A 6,000-nucleotide genomic window follows, 5' to 3' on the forward strand; every position below is an offset into this window, starting at 1 on the left:
CACAGATAATAGCCTGGAGACAAGGATAGAGAAGATGCAAGAAAGGTTTAACAAGGACCTAGAAGAAAAAAAAAAGAGTCAATATATAAAGAATAATGCAATAAATGAGATCAAAAACACTCTGGAAGGAACAAACAGTAGAATAATGGAAGAAGATAAGATTAGTGAGGAAGAAGATAGAATGGTAGAAATAAATGAATTAGAGAGGAAATAAGAAAAATGAATTAGAAGAAATGAGAACAGTCTCAGAGACCTCTGGGAGAATGTTAAATGCCCCAAAATTCGAATCATAGGAGTCCCAGAAGAAGAAGACAAAAAGAAAGACTGTGAGAAAATACCTGAGTAGATAATAGTTCAAAACTTGCCTAACATCGGGAAAGAAATTATCACCCAAGTCCAAGAAACCCAGAGAGTCTCAAATAAGATAGACCTAAGAGTCTCAAATAAGATAGACCTAAGGTGAAACACCTCAAGACACATATTAATCAAATTAACAAAGATCAAACACAAAGAAGAAATATTAAGAGCAGTAAGGGAAAAAAACAACAAATAACACACAATGGGATTCTCATAAGGATAAGAGCTGATTTTTCAATAGAAACTCTTCAGGCCAGGAGGGAATGGAAGGATACTTAAAGTGATGAAAGACAGTAACCTACAGCCCAGATTACTGTACCCAGCAAGGATCTCATTCAAATATGAAGGAAGCAAAAGCTGAGAGAATTCAGCACCACCAAAACAGCTCTCCAACAAATGCTAAAGGATCTTCTCTAGACAGGAAACACAGAAAGGGTGTATAAACTCGAACCCAAAACAATAAAGTAAATGGCAACAGGATCATACTTATCAATAATTACCTTAAACATAAATAGGTTGAATGTCCCAACCAAAAGACAAAGACTGGCTGGATGGATACAAAAACAAGACCCCTATATATGTTATCTACAAGGGACCCACCTCAAAACAGGGGACACATACAGACTGAAAGTGAAGAGCTGAAAAAAAATTTTCCACGCAAATAGAGACCAAAAGAAAGCAGGAATAGCCATACAAATATCAGATAAAATAGACTTTAAAACAAAAGCTGTGAAAAGAGACAAAAAAGGACACTGCATAATGATCAAAGGATCAATACAAGAAGAAGATATAACAATTATAAATATATATGCACCCAACACAGGATCACCACTATATGTAAGACAAATGCTAACAAATATAAAAGGGGAAATTAACAATAACACAATAATAGTGGGAAACTTTAATACCCCATTCACACATATGGATAGATCAACTAAACTGAAAATTAGCAAGGAAACACAAACTTTAAATGATACAATAGACCAGTTAGACCTAATTGATATCTATAGGACATTTCACCCCAAACGATGAATTTCACCTTTTTCTCAAGTGCACATGGAACCTTCTCCAGGATATATCACATCCTTGGCCATAAATCTAGCCTTGGTAAATTCAAACAAATTGAAATCATTCCAAGCATCTTTTCTGACCACAATGCAGTAAAATTAAACCTCAATTACAGGAGAAAAACTAATAAAAATTCTAACATATGGAGGCTGAATAACCAACAAATCACAGAAGAAATCAAAATATGCAAAGAAACGAATGAAAACGAAAACAAAACAATCCGAAACCTGTGGGACACTGTAAATGCAGTGCTAAGATGAAGGTTCATAGCAATACAGGCATACTTCAAGAAATAAGAAAAAAAGTCAAATAAATAACCTAACTTTACACCTAAAGCAACTAGAAAAGGAAGAAATGAAGAACCCCAGGGTTAGTGGAAGAAAATAAATCTTAAAAATTAGGGCAGAAATCAATGCAAAAGAAACAAACATAAAGACCATAGCAAAAATCAACAAAACCAAAAGCTGGTTCTTTGAGGGGATAAATAAAACTGACAAACCATTAGGAAGACTCATCAAGAAACAAAGGAAGAAAAATCAAATCAATAAAATTAGAAATGAAAATGGAGAGATCACAACAGACAACACAGAAATACGAAGGATCATAAGACACTAATATCAGCAATTATATGCCAATAAAATGGACAACATGGAAGAAATGGACACATTCTTAGAAAAGTACAACTTTCAAAAAAAAAAAAACAGGAAGAAATAGAAAATCTTAACAGACCCATTACAAGCAGAGAAATAGAAACTATAATCAGAATTCTTCCAGCAAACAAAAACCCAGGACCAGACAGCTTCGCACTGAATTCTACCAAAAATTTAGAGAAGAGCTAACACCTATCCTACTCAAACTCTTCCAGAAAATTGCAGAGGAAGGTAAACTTCCAAACTCATTCTATGAGGCCATCATCACCCTAATACCAAAACCTGACAAAGATGCCACAAAAGAAGAAAAGTGTAAGCCAATATCACTGGTGAACATAGATGCAAAAATCCTTAACAAAATTCTAGCAATCAGAATCCAACAACACATTAAAAAGATCATACACTATGACCAAGTGGGCTTTATACCAGGGATGCAAGGATTCTTCAATATCCGCAAATCAATCAATGTAATACACCACATTAACAAATTGAAAAATAAAAGCCATATGATTATCTCAATAGATGCAGAGAAAACTTTTGACAAAGTTCAACATCCATTTATCATAAAAATTCTCCAGAAAGCAGGAGTAGAAGGAATATACCTCAACATAAAAGCTATATATGACAAACCCACAACAGACATTTTCCTCAATGGTGAAAATTTGAAAGCATTTCTCGTAAACTAAGGAATAAGACAAGGGTGCCCACTTCCACCACTACTATTAAACATAGTTTTGGAAGTTTTGGCCACAGCAATCAGAGCAGAAAAAGAAAGAAAAGGAATCCAAATTGGAAAAGAAGTAGTAAAACCCTCACTGTTTGCAGATGACATGATCTTCTACATAGAAAACCCTAAAGACTCCACCAGAAAAGTACCAGAGCTAATCAATAAATATAATAAAGTTGCAGGATATAAAATCAACACACAAAAATCCCTTGCATTCCTGTACACTAATAATGAGAAAATAGAAATAGTAATTAAGGAAACAATTCCATTCACCATTGTAACGAAAAGAATAAAATACTTAGGAATATATCTACCTAAAGAAACAAAAGGCTTATATATAGAAAACTATAAAACACTGGTGAAAGAAATCAAAGAGGACACTAATAGATGGAGAAATATACCATGTTCATGGATCAGAAATCGAAATAGTGAAAATGAGTATACTAGATTCAATGCAAATCCCTATCAAGCTACCAATGGTATTTTTCACAGAGCTAGAACAAATAATATCACAATTTGTGTGGAAATACAAAAACCTCGAATAGACAAGCAGTTTTAATAAAGAAGAATGGAACTGGAGGAATCAACCTGCCTGACTTCAGGCTCTACTACAAAGCCACAGTAATCAAGACATTACGGTACTGTCACAAAGACAGAAATATAGATCAATGGAACAAAATAGAAAGCCCAGAGATAAACCCACGAACCCATGGACACCTTATCTTTGACAACGTAGGCAAGAATACAATGGAGAAATGACAATCTCTTTAACAGACAGTGCTGGGAAAACTGGTGAATCACGTGTCAAACAAGGAAACTAGAACACTTTCTAACACCATGGACAAAAATAAACTCAAAATGGATTAAAGATCTAAACGTAAGACCGGACTGTATAAAAGTCCTAGAGGAGAATCTAGGCAAAACACTCTCTGACATAAATCACAGCAGGATCCTCTATGACCCATCTCCCAGCATATTGGAAATAAAAGCAAAAATAAACAAATGGGACCTAATTAAACTTAAAAGCTTCTGTACAACAAAGGAAACTATAAGCAAAAACAGCCTTCAGAATGAGAGAAATTAATAGCAAATGAAGCAACTGACAAAGAATTAATCTCAAAAATATACAAGCATCTCCTGCAGCTCAATTCCAGAAAAATAAACGACCCAATCAAAAAATGGGCCAAAGAACTAAACAGACATTTCTCCAAAGAAGGCATACAAATGGCTAACAAACACATGAAAAAATGCTCAACATCACTCATTATCAGAGAAATGGATCAAAACCATAACGAGGTACTTACTATCTCATGCTGGTCAGAATGGCTGCTATCAAAAATCTACAAACAATAAATGCTGGAGAGGGTGTGGAGAAAAGGGAACCCTCTTACACTGTTGGTGGGAATGCAAACTAGTACAGCCACTATGGAGAACAGTGTGGAGATCCTCAAAAAACTGGAAATAGAACTGCCATACAACCCAGCAATTCCACTGCTGGGCATACACACTGAGGAAACCAGAATTGAAAGAGACACGTGTACTCCAATGTTCATCGCAGCACTGTTTATAATAGCCAGGACATGGAAGCAACCTAGATGTCCATCAGCAGACGAATGGATAAGAAAGCTGTGGTACAAATACACAATGGAGTGTTACTCAGCCATTAAAAAGAATATATTTGAATCCATTTTTATGAGGTGGATGAAACTGGAGCCTATTATACAGAGTGAAAGTGAAGTTGCTCAGTCGTGTCCAATTCTTTGCGACCCTGTGGAATGTAGCCCTTCAGGCTCCTCTGTCTATGGGATTCTCCAGGCAAGAATACTGGAGTGGGTTGCCATTTCCTTCTCCAGGGGATCTTCCCGACCCAGGGATTAAACCCAGGTCTCCTGCATTGCAGTCAGACGCTTTAACCTCTGAGCCACCAGGGAAGCCCGTATATACAGAGTGAAGTAAGCCAGAAAGAAAAACACCAATACAGTATACTAATGCATATATGTGGAATTTAGAAAGATGGTAATGATAACCCTGTATGCAAGACAGAAAAAGAGACACAGATATATAGAACAGCGTTTTGGGCTCTGTGGCAGAGGGCGAGGGTGGGATGATTTGGGAGAATCACATTGAAACATGTATAATATTATATGTGAAATGAATTATCAGTCCAGGTTCAAAGGTGTATAATATTATATGTGAAATGAATCACCAGTCCAGGTTCAAAGGATGCTTGGGGCTGGTGCACTGGGATGACCCAGAGGGATGGTATGGGGAGGGAGGTGGAAGTGGGGTTCGTGGGGGGAACACATGTACACCTGTGGCAGATTCATGTTGATGTATGGCAAAACCAATACAATATTGTAAAGTAATTAGCCTCCAATTAACATAAATAAATTTATATTAAAAATAAAAAAATATTTTATTAAAAACAACAACATTAACAGAAAAAAAAAGATAATTCACAGCTACATTTACTATTATATATAGTATCCAATCTTCATCCTCTAGTAAGTGCAACCAGAAAATCCATGTAATTAAGCCCATTCAACAGCCTCACACATAGAATCAACCAATTCAGACTCCTACCAACTATTCTCAGCCAGAGGCAGAAACTCAGATTCTCATCCTCAGAGCTTGAATAGCTGCCTCATCAAATATAGACCACAATAACTGGCCCAACATGCCCAAGGGCATTACCAGCAGACATAGCCAGAACTCCAAACTAAGCTGTCTAGGAAAGAATGAATTGTCTATGCCAAAGCAGACCTGTTAAAAGTAGAAGAAAAACCTGATTATTCAAATACACAGATATTAGTTTGTGGAATCATGAATCATAAGAATCAGGGACATATGACACAACCAAAGAAAATAAAACTCCAATAGTTTACAATACAGATATGGAGATCTATGAGCTGTCAGACAAATAATTCAGTATAATCCTTTCAAGAAAGTTTAGTGAACTATTATTATAAGAAATGACAGACAGATAACTAGATACAATTAGGTAAAATTGCATGAACAAAATGAGAAGTTAGATAAGGAAACAGCAACCATCCAAAAGCCAAAAAGAAATCCTAGCACTGAAAAATACGAGAACAGAACTAAAGAACTCAGTAAAGAATTTCAAAAATAGACTCAGCCATGCAGAAGAAATAATCAGAAACATGGAAGAAAGGACATTAGAAATTGCCCAGTCAGAGG

This window comes from Oryx dammah, unplaced genomic scaffold, assembly GCF_014754425.2.
Source record: "Oryx dammah isolate SB20612 unplaced genomic scaffold, SCBI_Odam_1.1 HiC_scaffold_23, whole genome shotgun sequence".
NCBI lineage: Eukaryota > Metazoa > Chordata > Mammalia > Artiodactyla > Bovidae > Oryx > Oryx dammah.